Consider the following 18,747-nt stretch of genomic DNA (forward strand, 5'->3'; position numbering starts at 1 on the left):
AAGGGAATGCATTATAAGAAGAATCTTTACTTTGAAACCCTATTCTTTACCTTTTTCACACTATGAAACAGCTTTATATTCACCTTAAACTCTGTTTCAGGGCAAGAGATTGTGTTTTAGACTAAAAGGGAATGCATTATAAGAAGAATCTTTACTTTGAAACTCTTCTTTACCTTTTTCTCACTATGAAACAGCTTTGTATTCACCTTAAACACTGTTTCAGGGCAAGAGAATGTGTTTTAGACAAAAAGGGAGTGCATTATAAGAAGAATCTTTACTTAGAAACTCTGTTCTTTACCTTTTTCACACTATGAAACAGCTTTAGCACTGCTTCAGGGCAAGAGATTGTGTTTTAGACTAAAAGGGAATGCATTATGAGAAGAATCTACTTTGAAACTCTGTTCTTTACCTTTTTCACACTATGAAACAGCTTTGTATTCACCTTAAACACTGTTTCAGGGCAAGAGATTGTGTTTTAGACTAAAATGGAATGCATTATAAGAAGAATCTTTACTTTGAAACTCTGTTCTTTACCTTTTTCACACTATGAAACAGCTTTGTATTGACCTTAAACACTGTTTCAGGGCAAGAGATTGTGTTTTAGACTAAAAGGGAATGCATTATAAGAAGAATCTTTACTTTGAAACTCTTCTTTACCTTTTTCTCACTATGAAACAGCTTTGTATTCACCTTAAACACTGTTTCAGGGCAAGAGAATGTGTTTAAGACTAAAAGGGAGTGCATTATAAGAAGAATCTTTACTTAGAAACTCTGTTCTTTACCTTTTTCACACTATGAAACAGCTTTAGCACTGCTTCAGGGCAAGAGATTGTGTTTTAGACTAAAAGGGAATGCATTATGAGAAGAATCTACTTTGAAACTCTGTTCTTTACCTTTTTCACACTATGAAACAGCTTTGTATTCACCTTAAACACTGTTTCAGGGCAAGAGATTGTGTTTTAGACTAAAATGGAATGCATTATAAGAAGAATCTTTACTTTGAAACTGTGTTCTTTACCTTTTTCACACTATGAAACAGCTTTGTATTGACCTTAAACACTGTTTCAGGGCAAGAGATTGTGTTTTAGACTAAAAGGGAATGCATTATAAGAAGAATCTTTACTTTGAAACTCTTCTTTACCTTTTTCTCACTATGAAACAGCTTTGTATTCACCTTAAACACTGTTTCAGGGCAAGAGAATGTGTTTTAGACAAAAAGGGAGTGCATTATAAGAAGAATCTTTACTTAGAAACTCTGTTCTTTACCTTTTTCACACTATGAAACAGCTTTAGCACTGCTTCAGGGCAAGAGATTGTGTTTTAGATTAAAAGAGACTGCATTATAAGAAGAATCTTTACTTTGATATCTGTTCTTTACCTGTTTCACACTATGAAACAGTTTTGTATTCGCCTTATACACTGTTTTAGGGCAAGAGATTGTGTTTTAGACTAAAAGGGAATGCATTATAAGAAGAATTCTTACTTTGAAACTCTATTCTTTACCTTTTTCACACTATGAAACAGCTTTATATTCACCTTAAACTCTGTTTCAGGGCAAGAGATTGTGTTTTAGACTAAAAGGGAATGCATTATAAGAAGAATCTTTACTTTGAAACTCTTCTTTACCTTTTTCTCACTATGAAACAGCTTTGTATTCACCTTAAACACTGTTTCAGGGCAAGAGAATGTGTTTTAGACAAAAAGGGAGTGCATTATAAGAAGAATCTTTACTTAGAAACTCTGTTCTTTACCTTTTTCACACTATGAAACAGCTTTAGCACTGCTTCAGGGCAAGAGATTGTGTTTTAGACTAAAAGGGAATGCATTATAAGAAGAATCTTTACTTAGAAACTCTGTTCTTTACCTTTTTCACACTATGAAACAGCTTTAGCACTGCTTCAGGGCAAGAGATTGTGTTTTAGACTAAAAGGGAATGCATTATGAGAAGAATCTACTTTGAAACTCTGTTCTTTACCTTTTTCACACTATGAAACAGCTTTGTATTCACCTTAAACACTGTTTCAGGGCAAGAGATTGTGTTTTAGACTAAAATGGAATGCATTATAAGAAGAATCTTTACTTTGAAACTCTGTTCTTTACCTTTTTCACACTATGAAACAGCTTTGTATTGACCTTAAACACTGTTTCAGGGCAAGAGATTGTGTTTTAGACTAAAAGGGAATGCATTATAAGAAGAATCTTTACTTTGAAACTCTTCTTTACCTTTTTCTCACTATGAAACAGCTTTGTATTCACCTTAAACACTGTTTCAGGGCAAGAGAATGTGTTTTAGACAAAAAGGGAGTGCATTATAAGAAGAATCTTTACTTAGAAACTCTGTTCTTTACCTTTTTCACACTATGAAACAGCTTTAGCACTGCTTCAGGGCAAGAGATTGTGTTTTAGACTAAAAGGGAATGCATTATGAGAAGAATCTACTTTGAAACTCTGTTCTTTACCTTTTTTCGCACTATGAAACAGCTTTGTATTCACCTTAAACACTGTTTCAGGGCAAGAGATTGTGTTTTAGACTAAAATGGAATGCATTATAAGAAGAATCTTTACTTTGAAACTCTGTTCTTTACCTTTTTCACACTATGAAACAGCTTTGTATTGACCTTAAACACTGTTTCAGGGCAAGAGATTGTGTTTTAGACTAAAAGGGAATGCATTATAAGAAGAATCTTTACTTTGAAACTCTTCTTTACCTTTTTCTCACTATGAAACAGCTTTGTATTCACCTTAAACACTGTTTCAGGGCAAGAGAATGTGTTTTAGACAAAAAGGGAGTGCATTATAAGAAGAATCTTTACTTAGAAACTCTGTTCTTTACCTTTTTCACACTATGAAACAGCTTTAGCACTGCTTCAGGGCAAGAGATTGTGTTTTAGACTAAAAGGGAATGCATTATGAGAAGAATCTACTTTGAAACTCTGTTCTTTACCTTTTTCACACTTTGAAACAGCTTTGTATTGACCTTAAACACTGTTTCAGGGCAAGAGATTGTGTTTTAGACTAAAAGGGAATGCATTATAAGAAGATTCTTTACTTTGAAACTCTTCTTTACCTTTTTCTCACTATGAAACAGCTTTGTATTCACCTTAAACACTGTTTCAGGGCAAGAGAATGTGTTTTAGACAAAAAGGGAGTGCATTATAAGAAGAATCTTTACTTAGAAACTCTGTTCTTTACCTTTTTCACACTATGAAACAGCTTTAGCACTGCTTCAGGGCAAGAGATTGTGTTTTAGACTAAAAGGGAATGCATTATGAGAAGAATCTACTTTGAACCTCTGTTCTTTACCTTTTTCACACTATGAAACAGCTTTGTATTCACCTTAAACACTGTTTCAGGGCAAGAGATTGTGTTTTAGACTAAAATGGAATGCATTATAAGAAGAATCTTTACTTTGAAACTCTGTTCTTTACCTTTTTCACACTATGAAACAGCTTTGTATTGACCTTAAACACTGTTTCAGGGCAAGAGATTGTGTTTTAGACTAAAAGGGAATGCATTATAAGAAGAATCTTTACTTTGAAACTCTTCTTTACCTTTTTCTCACAATGAAACAGCTTTGTATTCACCTTAAACACTGTTTCAGGGCAAGAGAATGTGTTTTAGACAAAAAGGGAGTGCATTATAAGAAGAATCTTTACTTAGAAACTCTGTTCTTTACCTTTTTCACACTATGAAACAGCTTTAGCACTGCTTCAGGGCAAGAGATTGTGTTTTAGACTAAAAGGGAATGCATTATGAGAAGAATCTACTTTGAAACTCTGTTCTTTACCTTTTTCACACTATGAAACAGCTTTGTATTCACCTTAAACACTGTTTCAGGGCAAGAGATTGTGTTTTAGACTAAAAGGGAATGCATTATAAGAAGAATCTTTACTTTGAAACTCTGTTCTTTACCTTTTTCACACTATGAAACATCTTTGTATTCATCTTAAACACTGTTTCAGGGCAAGAGAATAGTGTTTTAGACTAAAATGGAGTGCATTATCAGAAGAATCTTTACTTAGAAACTCTGTTTTTTACCTTTTTCACACTATGAAACAGCTTTAGCACTGCTTCAGTGCAAGAGATTGTGTTTTAGACTAAAAGGGAATGCATTATAAGAAGAATCTTTACTTTGAAACCCTATTCTTTACCTTTTTCACACTATGAAACAGCTTTATATTCACCTTAAACTCTGTTTCAGGGCAAGAGATTGTGTTTTAGACTAAAAGGGAATGCATTATAAGAAGAATCTTTACTTTGAAACTCTTCTTTACCTTTTTCTCACTATGAAACAGCTTTGTATTCACCTTAAACACTGTTTCAGGGCAAGAGAATGTGTTTTAGACAAAAAGGGAGTGCATTATAAGAAGAATCTTTACTTAGAAACTCTGTTCTTTACCTTTTTCACACTATGAAACAGCTTTAGCACTGCTTCAGGGCAAGAGATTGTGTTTTAGACTAAAAGGGAATGCATTATGAGAAGAATCTACTTTGAAACTCTGTTCTTTACCTTTTTCACACTATGAAACAGCTTTGTATTCACCTTAAACACTGTTTCAGGGCAAGAGATTGTGTTTTAGACTAAAATGGAATGCATTATAAGAAGAATCTTTACTTTGAAACTGTGTTCTTTACCTTTTTCACACTATGAAACAGCTTTGTATTGACCTTAAACACTGTTTCAGGGCAAGAGATTGTGTTTTAGACTAAAAGGGAATGCATTATAAGAAGAATCTTTACTTTGAAACTCTTCTTTACCTTTTTCTCACTATGAAACAGCTTTGTATTCACCTTAAACACTGTTTCAGGGCAAGAGAATGTGTTTTAGACAAAAAGGGAGTGCATTATAAGAAGAATCTTTACTTAGAAACTCTGTTCTTTACCTTTTTCACACTATGAAACAGCTTTAGCACTGCTTCAGGGCAAGAGATTGTGTTTTAGTCTAAAAGGGAATGCATTATGAGAAGAATCTACTTTGAAACTCTGTTCTTTACCTTTTTCACACTTTGAAACAGCTTTGTATTGACCTTAAACACTGTTTCAGGGCAAGAGATTGTGTTTTAGACTAAAAGGGAATGCATTATAAGAAGATTCTTTACTTTGAAACTCTTCTTTACCTTTTTCTCACTATGAAACAGCTTTGTATTCACCTTAAACACTGTTTCAGGGCAAGAGAATGTGTTTTAGACAAAAAGGGAGTGCATTATAAGAAGAATCTTTACTTAGAAACTCTGTTCTTTACCTTTTTCACACTATGAAACAGCTTTAGCACTGCTTCAGGGCAAGAGATTGTGTTTTAGACTAAAAGGGAATGCATTATGAGAAGAATCTACTTTGAAACTCTGTTCTTTACCTTTTTCACACTATGAAACAGCTTTGTATTCACCTTAAACACTGTTTCAGGGCAAGAGATTGTGTTTTAGACTAAAATGGAATGCATTATAAGAAGAATCTTTACTTTGAAACTCTGTTCTTTACCTTTTTCACACTATGAAACAGCTTTGTATTGACCTTAAACACTGTTTCAGGGCAAGAGATTGTGTTTTAGACTAAAAGGGAATGCATTATAAGAAGAATCTTTACTTTGAAACTCTTCTTTACCTTTTTCTCACTATGAAACAGCTTTGTATTCACCTTAAACACTGTTTCAGGGCAAGAGAATGTGTTTAAGACTAAAAGGGAGTGCATTATAAGAAGAATCTTTACTTAGAAACTCTGTTCTTTACCTTTTTCACACTATGAAACAGCTTTAGCACTGCTTCAGGGCAAGAGATTGTGTTTTAGACTAAAAGGGAATGCATTATGAGAAGAATCTACTTTGAAACTCTGTTCTTTACCTTTTTCACACTATGAAACAGCTTTGTATTCACCTTAAACACTGTTTCAGGGCAAGAGATTGTGTTTTAGACTAAAATGGAATGCATTATAAGAAGAATCTTTACTTTGAAACTGTGTTCTTTACCTTTTTCACACTATGAAACAGCTTTGTATTGACCTTAAACACTGTTTCAGGGCAAGAGATTGTGTTTTAGACTAAAAGGGAATGCATTATAAGAAGAATCTTTACTTTGAAACTCTTCTTTACCTTTTTCTCACTATGAAACAGCTTTGTATTCACCTTAAACACTGTTTCAGGGCAAGAGAATGTGTTTTAGACAAAAAGGGAGTGCATTATAAGAAGAATCTTTACTTAGAAACTCTGTTCTTTACCTTTTTCACACTATGAAACAGCTTTAGCACTGCTTCAGGGCAAGAGATTGTGTTTTAGACTAAAAGGGAATGCATTATGAGAAGAATCTACTTTGAAACTCTGTTCTTTACCTTTTTCACACTTTGAAACAGCTTTGTATTGACCTTAAACACTGTTTCAGGGCAAGAGATTGTGTTTTAGACTAAAAGGGAATGCATTATAAGAAGATTCTTTACTTTGAAACTCTTCTTTACCTTTTTCTCACTATGAAACAGCTTTGTATTCACCTTAAACACTGTTTCAGGGCAAGAGAATGTGTTTTAGACAAAAAGGGAGTGCATTATAAGAAGAATCTTTACTTAGAAACTCTGTTCTTTACCTTTTTCACACTATGAAACAGCTTTAGCACTGCTTCAGGGCAAGAGATTGTGTTTTAGACTAAAAGGGAATGCATTATGAGAAGAATCTACTTTGAAACTCTGTTCTTTACCTTTTTCACACTATGAAACAGCTTTGTATTCACCTTAAACACTGTTTCAGGGCAAGAGATTGTGTTTTAGACTAAAATGGAATGCATTATAAGAAGAATCTTTACTTTGAAACTCTGTTCTTTACCTTTTTCACACTATGAAACAGCTTTGTATTGACCTTAAACACTGTTTCAGGGCAAGAGATTGTGTTTTAGACTAAAAGGGAATGCATTATAAGAAGAATCTTTACTTTGAAACTCTTCTTTACCTTTTTCTCACTATGAAACAGCTTTGTATTCACCTTAAACACTGTTTCAGGGCAAGAGAATGTGTTTAAGACTAAAAGGGAGTGCATTATAAGAAGAATCTTTACTTAGAAACTCTGTTCTTTACCTTTTTCACACTATGAAACAGCTTTAGCACTGCTTCAGGGCAAGAGATTGTGTTTTAGACTAAAAGGGAATGCATTATGAGAAGAATCTACTTTGAAACTCTGTTCTTTACCTTTTTCACACTATGAAACAGCTTTGTATTCACCTTAAACACTGTTTCAGGGCAAGAGATTGTGTTTTAGACTAAAATGGAATGCATTATAAGAAGAATCTTTACTTTGAAACTCTGTTCTTTACCTTTTTCACACTATGAAACAGCTTTGTATTGACCTTAAACACTGTTTCAGGGCAAGAGATTGTGTTTTAGACTAAAAGGGAATGCATTATAAGAAGAATCTTTACTTTGAAACTCTTCTTTACCTTTTTCTCACTATGAAACAGCTTTGTATTCACCTTAAACACTGTTTCAGGGCAAGAGAATGTGTTTTAGACAAAAAGGGAGTGCATTATAAGAAGAATCTTTACTTAGAAACTCTGTTCTTTACCTTTTTCACACTATGAAACAGCTTTAGCACTGCTTCAGGGCAAGAGATTGTGTTTTAGACTAAAAGGGAATGCATTATGAGAAGAATCTACTTTGAAACTCTGTTCTTTACCTTTTTCACACTTTGAAACAGCTTTGTATTGACCTTAAACACTGTTTCAGGGCAAGAGATTGTGTTTTAGACTAAAAGGGAATGCATTATAAGAAGATTCTTTACTTTGAAACTCTTCTTTACCTTTTTCTCACTATGAAACAGCTTTGTATTCACCTTAAACACTGTTTCAGGGCAAGAGAATGTGTTTTAGACAAAAAGGGAGTGCATTATAAGAAGAATCTTTACTTAGAAACTCTGTTCTTTACCTTTTTCACACTATGAAACAGCTTTAGCACTGCTTCAGGGCAAGAGATTGTGTTTTAGACTAAAAGGGAATGCATTATGAGAAGAATCTACTTTGAAACTCTGTTCTTTACCTTTTTCACACTTTGAAACAGCTTTGTATTGACCTTAAACACTGTTTCAGGGCAAGAGATTGTGTTTTAGACTAAAAGGGAATGCATTATAAGAAGATTCTTTACTTTGAAACTCTTCTTTACCTTTTTCTCACTATGAAACAGCTTTGTATTCACCTTAAACACTGTTTCAGGGCAAGAGAATGTGTTTTAGACAAAAAGGGAGTGCATTATAAGAAGAATCTTTACTTAGAAACTCTGTTCTTTACCTTTTTCACACTATGAAACAGCTTTAGCACTGCTTCAGGGCAAGAGATTGTGTTTTAGACTAAAAGGGAATGCATTATGAGAAGAATCTACTTTGAAACTCTGTTCTTTACCTTTTTCACACTATGAAACAGCTTTGTATTCACCTTAAACACTGTTTCAGGGCAAGAGATTGTGTTTTAGACTAAAAGGGAATGCATTATAAGAAGAATCTTTACTTTGAAACTCTGTTCTTTACCTTTTTCACACTATGAAACATCTTTGTATTCATCTTAAACACTGTTTCAGGGCAAGAGAATAGTGTTTTAGACTAAAATGGAGTGCATTATCAGAAGAATCTTTACTTAGAAACTCTGTTCTTTACCTTTTTCACACTATGAAACAGCTTTAGCACTGCTTCAGTGCAAGAGATTGTGTTTTAGACTAAAAGGGAATGCATTATAAGAAGAATCTTTACTTTGAAACCCTATTCTTTACCTTTTTCACACTATGAAACAGCTTTATATTCACCTTAAACTCTGTTTCAGGGCAAGAGATTGTGTTTTAGACTAAAAGGGAATGCATTATAAGAAGAATCTTTACTTTGAAACTCTGTTCTTTACCTTTTTCACACTATGAAACAGCTTTGTATTGACCTTAAACACTGTTTCAGGGCAAGAGATTGTGTTTTAGACTAAAAGGGAATGCATTATAAGAAGAATCTTTACTTTGAAACTCTTCTTTACCTTTTTCTCACTATGAAACAGCTTTGTATTCACCTTAAACACTGTTTCAGGGCAAGAGAATGTGTTTTAGACAAAAAGGGAGTGCATTATAAGAAGAATCTTTACTTAGAAACTCTGTTCTTTACCTTTTTCACACTATGAAACAGCTTTAGCACTGCTTCAGGGCAAGAGATTGTGTTTTAGACTAAAAGGGAATGCATTATGAGAAGAATCTACTTTGAAACTCTGTTCTTTACCTTTTTCACACTTTGAAACAGCTTTGTATTGACCTTAAACACTGTTTCAGGGCAAGAGATTGTGTTTTAGACTAAAAGGGAATGCATTATAAGAAGATTCTTTACTTTGAAACTCTTCTTTACCTTTTTCTCACTATGAAACAGCTTTGTATTCACCTTAAACACTGTTTCAGGGCAAGAGAATGTGTTTTAGACAAAAAGGGAGTGCATTATAAGAAGAATCTTTACTTAGAAACTCTGTTCTTTACCTTTTTCACACTATGAAACAGCTTTAGCACTGCTTCAGGGCAAGAGATTGTGTTTTAGACTAAAAGGGAATGCATTATGAGAAGAATCTACTTTGAAACTCTGTTCTTTACCTTTTTCACACTTTGAAACAGCTTTGTATTGACCTTAAACACTGTTTCAGGGCAAGAGATTGTGTTTTAGACTAAAAGGGAATGCATTATAAGAAGATTCTTTACTTTGAAACTCTTCTTTACCTTTTTCTCACTATGAAACAGCTTTGTATTCACCTTAAACACTGTTTCAGGGCAAGAGAATGTGTTTTAGACAAAAAGGGAGTGCATTATAAGAAGAATCTTTACTTAGAAACTCTGTTCTTTACCTTTTTCACACTATGAAACAGCTTTAGCACTGCTTCAGGGCAAGAGATTGTGTTTTAGACTAAAAGGGAATGCATTATGAGAAGAATCTACTTTGAAACTCTGTTCTTTACCTTTTTCACACTATGAAACAGCTTTGTATTCACCTTAAACACTGTTTCAGGGCAAGAGATTGTGTTTTAGACTAAAAGGGAATGCATTATAAGAAGAATCTTTACTTTGAAACTCTGTTCTTTACCTTTTTCACACTATGAAACATCTTTGTATTCATCTTAAACACTGTTTCAGGGCAAGAGAATAGTGTTTTAGACTAAAATGGAGTGCATTATCAGAAGAATCTTTACTTAGAAACTCTGTTCTTTACCTTTTTCACACTATGAAACAGCTTTAGCACTGCTTCAGTGCAAGAGATTGTGTTTTAGACTAAAAGGGAATGCATTATAAGAAGAATCTTTACTTTGAAACTCTGTTCTTTGTCTTTTTCACACTATGAAACAGCTTTGTATTCACCTTAAATACTGTTTCAGGGCAAGAGATTGTGTTTTAGACTAAAAGGGAATGCATTATAAGAAGAATCTTTACTTTGAAACTCTGTTCTTTACCTTTTTCACACTATGAAACAGCTTTGTATTGACCTTAAACACTGTTTCAGGGCAAGAGATTGTGTTTTAGACTAAAAGGGAATGCATTATAAGAAGAATCTTTACTTTGAAACTCTTCTTTACCTTTTTCTCACTATGAAACAGCTTTGTATTCACCTTAAACACTGTTTCAGGGCAAGAGAATGTGTTTTAGACAAAAAGGGAGTGCATTATAAGAAGAATCTTTACTTAGAAACTCTGTTCTTTACCTTTTTCACACTATGAAACAGCTTTAGCACTGCTTCAGGGCAAGAGATTGTGTTTTAGACTAAAAGGGAATGCATTATGAGAAGAATCTACTTTGAAACTCTGTTCTTTACCTTTTTCACACTTTGAAACAGCTTTGTATTGACCTTAAACACTGTTTCAGGGCAAGAGATTGTGTTTTAGACTAAAAGGGAATGCATTATAAGAAGATTCTTTACTTTGAAACTCTTCTTTACCTTTTTCTCACTATGAAACAGCTTTGTATTCACCTTAAACACTGTTTCAGGGCAAGAGAATGTGTTTTAGACAAAAAGGGAGTGCATTATAAGAAGAATCTTTACTTAGAAACTCTGTTCTTTACCTTTTTCACACTATGAAACAGCTTTAGCACTGCTTCAGGGCAAGAGATTGTGTTTTAGACTAAAAGGGAATGCATTATGAGAAGAATCTACTTTGAAACTCTGTTCTTTACCTTTTTCACACTATGAAACAGCTTTGTATTCACCTTAAACACTGTTTCAGGGCAAGAGATTGTGTTTTAGACTAAAATGGAATGCATTATAAGAAGAATCTTTACTTTGAAACTCTGTTCTTTACCTTTTTCACACTATGAAACAGCTTTGTATTGACCTTAAACACTGTTTCAGGGCAAGAGATTGTGTTTTAGACTAAAAGGGAATGCATTATAAGAAGAATCTTTACTTTGAAACTCTTCTTTACCTTTTTCTCACAATGAAACAGCTTTGTATTCACCTTAAACACTGTTTCAGGGCAAGAGAATGTGTTTTAGACAAAAAGGGAGTGCATTATAAGAAGAATCTTTACTTAGAAACTCTGTTCTTTACCTTTTTCACACTATGAAACAGCTTTAGCACTGCTTCAGGGCAAGAGATTGTGTTTTAGACTAAAAGGGAATGCATTATGAGAAGAATCTACTTTGAAACTCTGTTCTTTACCTTTTTCACACTATGAAACAGCTTTGTATTCACCTTAAACACTGTTTCAGGGCAAGAGATTGTGTTTTAGACTAAAAGGGAATGCATTATAAGAAGAATCTTTACTTTGAAACTCTGTTCTTTACCTTTTTCACACTATGAAACATCTTTGTATTCATCTTAAACACTGTTTCAGGGCAAGAGAATAGTGTTTTAGACTAAAATGGAGTGCATTATCAGAAGAATCTTTACTTAGAAACTCTGTTCTTTACCTTTTTCACACTATGAAACAGCTTTAGCACTGCTTCAGTGCAAGAGATTGTGTTTTAGACTAAAAGGGAATGCATTATAAGAAGAATCTTTACTTTGAAACTCTGTTCTTTGTCTATTTCACACTATGAAACAGCTTTGTATTCACCTTAAATACTGTTTCAGGGCAAGAGATTGTGTTTTAGACTAAAAGGGAATGCATTATAAGAAGAATCTTTACTTTGAAACTCTGTTCTTTACCTTTTTCACACTATGAAACAGCTTTGTATTCACCTTAAACACTGTTTCAGGGCAAGAGATTGTGTTTTAGACTAAAAGAGACTGCATTATAAGAAGAATCTTTACTTTGAAACTCTGTTCTTTACCTTTTTCACACTATGAAACAGCTTTGTATTCACCTTAAACACTGTTTCAGGGTAAGAGATTGTGTTTTAGATTAAAAGAGACTGCATTATAAGAAGAATCTTTACTTTGATATCTGTTCTTTACCTGTTTCACACTATGAAACAGTTTTGTATTCGCCTTATACACTGTTTTAGGGCAAGAGATTGTGTTTTAGACTAAAAGGGAATGCATTATAAGAAGAATTCTTACTTTGAAACTCTATTCTTTACCTTTTTCACACTATGAAACAGCTTTATATTCACCTTAAACTCTGTTTCAGGGCAAGAGATTGTGTTTTAGACTAAAAGGGAATGCATTATAAGAAGAATCTTTACTTTGAAACTCTTCTTTACCTTTTTCTCACTATGAAACAGCTTTGTATTCACCTTAAACACTGTTTCAGGGCAAGAGAATGTGTTTTAGACAAAAAGGGAGTGCATTATAAGAAGAATCTTTACTTAGAAACTCTGTTCTTTACCTTTTTCACACTATGAAACAGCTTTAGCACTGCTTCAGGGCAAGAGATTGTGTTTTAGACTAAAAGGGAATGCATTATGAGAAGAATCTACTTTGAAACTCTGTTCTTTACCTTTTTCACACTATGAAACAGCTTTGTATTCACCTTAAACACTGTTTCAGGGCAAGAGATTGTGTTTTAGACTAAAATGGAATGCATTATAAGAAGAATCTTTACTTTGAAACTCTGTTCTTTACCTTTTTCACACTATGAAACAGCTTTGTATTGACCTTAAACACTGTTTCAGGGCAAGAGATTGTGTTTTAGACTAAAAGGGAATGCATTATAAGAAGAATCTTTACTTTGAAACTCTTCTTTACCTTTTTCTCACTATGAAACAGCTTTGTATTCACCTTAAACACTGTTTCAGGGCAAGAGAATGTGTTTTAGACAAAAAGGGAGTGCATTATAAGAAGAATCTTTACTTAGAAACTCTGTTCTTTACCTTTTTCACACTATGAAACAGCTTTAGCACTGCTTCAGGGCAAGAGATTGTGTTTTAGACTAAAAGGGAATGCATTATGAGAAGAATCTACTTTGAAACTCTGTTCTTTGTCTTTTTCACACTATGAAACAGCTTTGTATTCACCTTAAATACTGTTTCAGGGCAAGAGATTGTGTTTTAGACTAAAAGGGAATGCATTATAAGAAGAATCTTTACTTTGAAACTCTGTTCTTTACCTTTTTCACACTATGAAACAGCTTTGTATTGACCTTAAACACTGTTTCAGGGCAAGAGATTGTGTTTTAGACTAAAAGGGAATGCATTATAAGAAGAATCTTTACTTTGAAACTCTTCTTTACCTTTTTCTCACTATGAAACAGCTTTGTATTCACCTTAAACACTGTTTCAGGGCAAGAGAATGTGTTTTAGACAAAAAGGGAGTGCATTATAAGAAGAATCTTTACTTAGAAACTCTGTTCTTTACCTTTTTCACACTATGAAACAGCTTTAGCACTGCTTCAGGGCAAGAGATTGTGTTTTAGACTAAAAGGGAATGCATTATGAGAAGAATCTACTTTGAAACTCTGTTCTTTACCTTTTTCACACTTTGAAACAGCTTTGTATTGACCTTAAACACTGTTTCAGGGCAAGAGATTGTGTTTTAGACTAAAAGGGAATGCATTATAAGAAGATTCTTTACTTTGAAACTCTTCTTTACCTTTTTCTCACTATGAAACAGCTTTGTATTCACCTTAAACACTGTTTCAGGGCAAGAGAATGTGTTTTAGACAAAAAGGGAGTGCATTATAAGAAGAATCTTTACTTAGAAACTCTGTTCTTTACCTTTTTCACACTATGAAACAGCTTTAGCACTGCTTCAGGGCAAGAGATTGTGTTTTAGACTAAAAGGGAATGCATTATGAGAAGAATCTACTTTGAAACTCTGTTCTTTACCTTTTTCACACTATGAAACAGCTTTGTATTCACCTTAAACACTGTTTCAGGGCAAGAGATTGTGTTTTAGACTAAAATGGAATGCATTATAAGAAGAATCTTTACTTTGAAACTCTGTTCTTTACCTTTTTCACACTATGAAACAGCTTTGTATTGACCTTAAACACTGTTTCAGGGCAAGAGATTGTGTTTTAGACTAAAAGGGAATGCATTATAAGAAGAATCTTTACTTTGAAACTCTTCTTTACCTTTTTCTCACAATGAAACAGCTTTGTATTCACCTTAAACACTGTTTCAGGGCAAGAGAATGTGTTTTAGACAAAAAGGGAGTGCATTATAAGAAGAATCTTTACTTAGAAACTCTGTTCTTTACCTTTTTCACACTATGAAACAACTTTAGCACTGCTTCAGGGCAAGAGATTGTGTTTTAGACTAAAAGGGAATGCATTATGAGAAGAATCTACTTTGAAACTCTGTTCTTTACCTTTTTCACACTATGAAACAGCTTTGTATTCACCTTAAACACTGTTTCAGGGCAAGAGATTGTGTTTTAGACTAAAAGGGAATGCATTATAAGAAGAATCTTTACTTTGAAACTCTGTTCTTTACCTTTTTCACACTATGAAACATCTTTGTATTCATCTTAAACACTGTTTCAGGGCAAGAGAATAGTGTTTTAGACTAAAATGGAGTGCATTATCAGAAGAATCTTTACTTAGAAACTCTGTTCTTTACCTTTTTCACACTATGAAACAGCTTTAGCACTGCTTCAGTGCAAGAGATTGTGTTTTAGACTAAAAGGGAATGCATTATAAGAAGAATCTTTACTTTGAAACTCTGTTCTTTGTCTATTTCACACTATGAAACAGCTTTGTATTCACCTTAAATACTGTTTCAGGGCAAGAGATTGTGTTTTAGACTAAAAGGGAATGCATTATAAGAAGAATCTTTACTTTGAAACTCTGTTCTTTACCTTTTTCACACTATGAAACAGCTTTGTATTCACCTTAAACACTGTTTCAGGGCAAGAGATTGTGTTTTAGACTAAAAGAGACTGCATTATAAGAAGAATCTTTACTTTGAAACTCTGTTCTTTACCTTTTTCACACTATGAAACAGCTTTGTATTCACCTTAAACACTGTTTCAGGGTAAGAGATTGTGTTTTAGATTAAAAGAGACTGCATTATAAGAAGAATCTTTACTTTGATATCTGTTCTTTACCTGTTTCACACTATGAAACAGTTTTGTATTCGCCTTATACACTGTTTTAGGGCAAGAGATTGTGTTTTAGACTAAAAGGGAATGCATTATAAGAAGAATTCTTACTTTGAAACTCTATTCTTTACCTTTTTCACACTATGAAACAGCTTTATATTCACCTTAAACTCTGTTTCAGGGCAAGAGATTGTGTTTTAGACTAAAAGGGAATGCATTATAAGAAGAATCTTTACTTTGAAACTCTTCTTTACCTTTTTCTCACTATGAAACAGCTTTGTATTCACCTTAAACACTGTTTCAGGGCAAGAGAATGTGTTTTAGACAAAAAGGGAGTGCATTATAAGAAGAATCTTTACTTAGAAACTCTGTTCTTTACCTTTTTCACACTATGAAACAGCTTTAGCACTGCTTCAGGGCAAGAGATTGTGTTTTAGACTAAAAGGGAATGCATTATGAGAAGAATCTACTTTGAAACTCTGTTCTTTACCTTTTTCACACTATGAAACAGCTTTGTATTCACCTTAAACACTGTTTCAGGGCAAGAGATTGTGTTTTAGACTAAAATGGAATGCATTATAAGAAGAATCTTTACTTTGAAACTCTGTTCTTTACCTTTTTCACACTATGAAACAGCTTTGTATTGACCTTAAACACTGTTTCAGGGCAAGAGATTGTGTTTTAGACTAAAAGGGAATGCATTATAAGAAGAATCTTTACTTTGAAACTCTTCTTTACCTTTTTCTCACTATGAAACAGCTTTGTATTCACCTTAAACACTGTTTCAGGGCAAGAGAATGTGTTTTAGACAAAAAGGGAGTGCATTATAAGAAGAATCTTTACTTAGAAACTCTGTTCTTTACCTTTTTCACACTATGAAACAGCTTTAGCACTGCTTCAGGGCAAGAGATTGTGTTTTAGACTAAAAGGGAATGCATTATGAGAAGAATCTACTTTGAAACTCTGTTCTTTACCTTTTTCACACTTTGAAACAGCTTTGTATTGACCTTAAACACTGTTTCAGGGCAAGAGATTGTGTTTTAGACTAAAAGGGAATGCATTATAAGAAGATTCTTTACTTTGAAACTCTTCTTTACCTTTTTCTCACTATGAAACAGCTTTGTATTCACCTTAAACACTGTTTCAGGGCAAGAGAATGTGTTTTAGACAGAAAGGGAGTGCATTATAAGAAGAATCTTTACTTAGAAACTCTGTTCTTTACCTTTTTCACACTATGAAACAGCTTTAGCACTGCTTCAGGGCAAGAGATTGTGTTTTAGACTAAAAGGGAATGCATTATGAGAAGAATCTACTTTGAAACTCTGTTCTTTACCTTTTTCACACTATGAAACAGCTTTGTATTCACCTTAAACACTGTTTCAGGGCAAGAGATTGTGTTTTAGACTAAAATGGAATGCATTATAAGAAGAATCTTTACTTTGAAACTCTGTTCTTTACCTTTTTCACACTATGAAACAGCTTTGTATTGACCTTAAACACTGTTTCAGGGCAAGAGATTGTGTTTTAGACTAAAAGGGAATGCATTATAAGAAGAATCTTTACTTTGAATCTCTTCTTTACCTTTTTCTCACTATGAAACAGCTTTGTATTCACCTTAAACACTGTTTCAGGGCAAGAGAATGTGTTTTAGACAAAAAGGGAGTGCATTATAAGAAGAATCTTTACTTAGAAACTCTGTTCTTTACCTTTTTCACACTATGAAACAGCTTTAGCACTGCTTTAGGGCAAGAGATTGTGTTTTAGACTAAAAGGGAATGCATTATGAGAAGAATCTACTTTGAAACTCTGTTCTTTACCTTTTTCACACTATGAAACAGCTTTGTATTCACCTTAAACACTGTTTCAGGGCAAGAGATTGTGTTTTAGACTAAAATGGAATGCATTATAAGAAGAATCTTTACTTTGAAACTCTGTTCTTTACCTTTTTCACACTATGAAACAGCTTTGTATTGACCTTAAACACTGTTTCAGGGCAAGAGATTGTGTTTTAGACTAAAAGGGAATGCATTATAAGAAGAATCTTTACTTTGAAACTCTTCTTTACCTTTTTCTCACTATGAAACAGCTTTGTATTCACCTTAAACACTGTTTCAGGGCAAGAGAATGTGTTTTAGACAAAAAGGGAGTGCATTATAAGAAGAATCTTTACTTAGAAACTCTGTTCTTTACCTTTTTCACACTATGAAACAGCTTTAGCACTGCTTCAGGGCAAGAGATTGTGTTTTAGACTAAAAGGGAATGCATTATGAGAAGAATCTACTTTGAAACTCTGTTCTTTACCTTTTTCACACTTTGAAACAGCTTTGTATTGACCTTAAACACTGTTTCAGGGCAAGAGATTGTGTTTTAGACTAAAAGGGAATGCATTATAAGAAGATTCTTTACTTTGAAACTCTTCTTTACCTTTTTCTCACTATGAAACAGCTTTGTATTCACCTTAAACACTGTTTCAGGGCAAGAGAATGTGTTTTAGACAAAAAGGGAGTGCATTATAAGAAGAATCTTTACTTAGAAACTCTGTTCTTTACCTTTTTCACACTATGAAACAGCTTTAGCACTGCTTCAGGGCAAGAGATTGTGTTTTAGACTAAAAGGGAATGCATTATGAGAAGAATCTACTTTGAAACTCTGTTCTTTACCTTTTTCACACTATGAAACAGCTTTGTATTCACCTTAAACACTGTTTCAGGGCAAGAGATTGTGTTTTAGACTAAAATGGAATGCATTATAAGAAGAATCTTTACTTTGAAACTCTGTTCTTTACCTTTTTCACACTATGAAACAGCTTTGTATTGACCTTAAACACTGTTTCAGGGCAAGAGATTGTGTTTTAGACTAAAAGGGAATGCATTATAAGAAGAATCTTTACTTTGAAACTCTTCTTTACCTTTTTCTCACTATGAAACAGCTTTGTATTCACCTTAAACACTGTTTCAGGGCAAGAGAATGTGTTTTAGACAAAAAGGGAGTGCATTATAAGAAGAATCTTTACTTAGAAACTCTGTTCTTTACCTTTTTCACACTATGAAACAGCTTTAGCACTGCTTCAGGGCAAGAGATTGTGTTTTAGACTAAAAGGGAATGCATTATGAGAAGAATCTACTTTGAAACTCTGTTCTTTGTCTTTTTCACACTATGAAACAGCTTTGTATTCACCTTAAATACTGTTTCAGGGCAAGAGATTGTGTTTTAGACTAAAAGGGAATGCATTATAAGAAGAATCTTTACTTTGAAACTCTGTTCTTTACCTTTTTCACACTATGAAACAGCTTTGTATTGACCTTAAACACTGTTTCAGGGCAAGAGATTGTGTTTTAGACTAAAAGGGAATGCATTAT

The sequence above is a fragment of the Electrophorus electricus genome, chromosome 20 (genome assembly GCF_041902795.1).
Source record: "Electrophorus electricus isolate QZ-2024a chromosome 20, ASM4190279v1, whole genome shotgun sequence".
NCBI lineage: Eukaryota > Metazoa > Chordata > Actinopteri > Gymnotiformes > Gymnotidae > Electrophorus > Electrophorus electricus.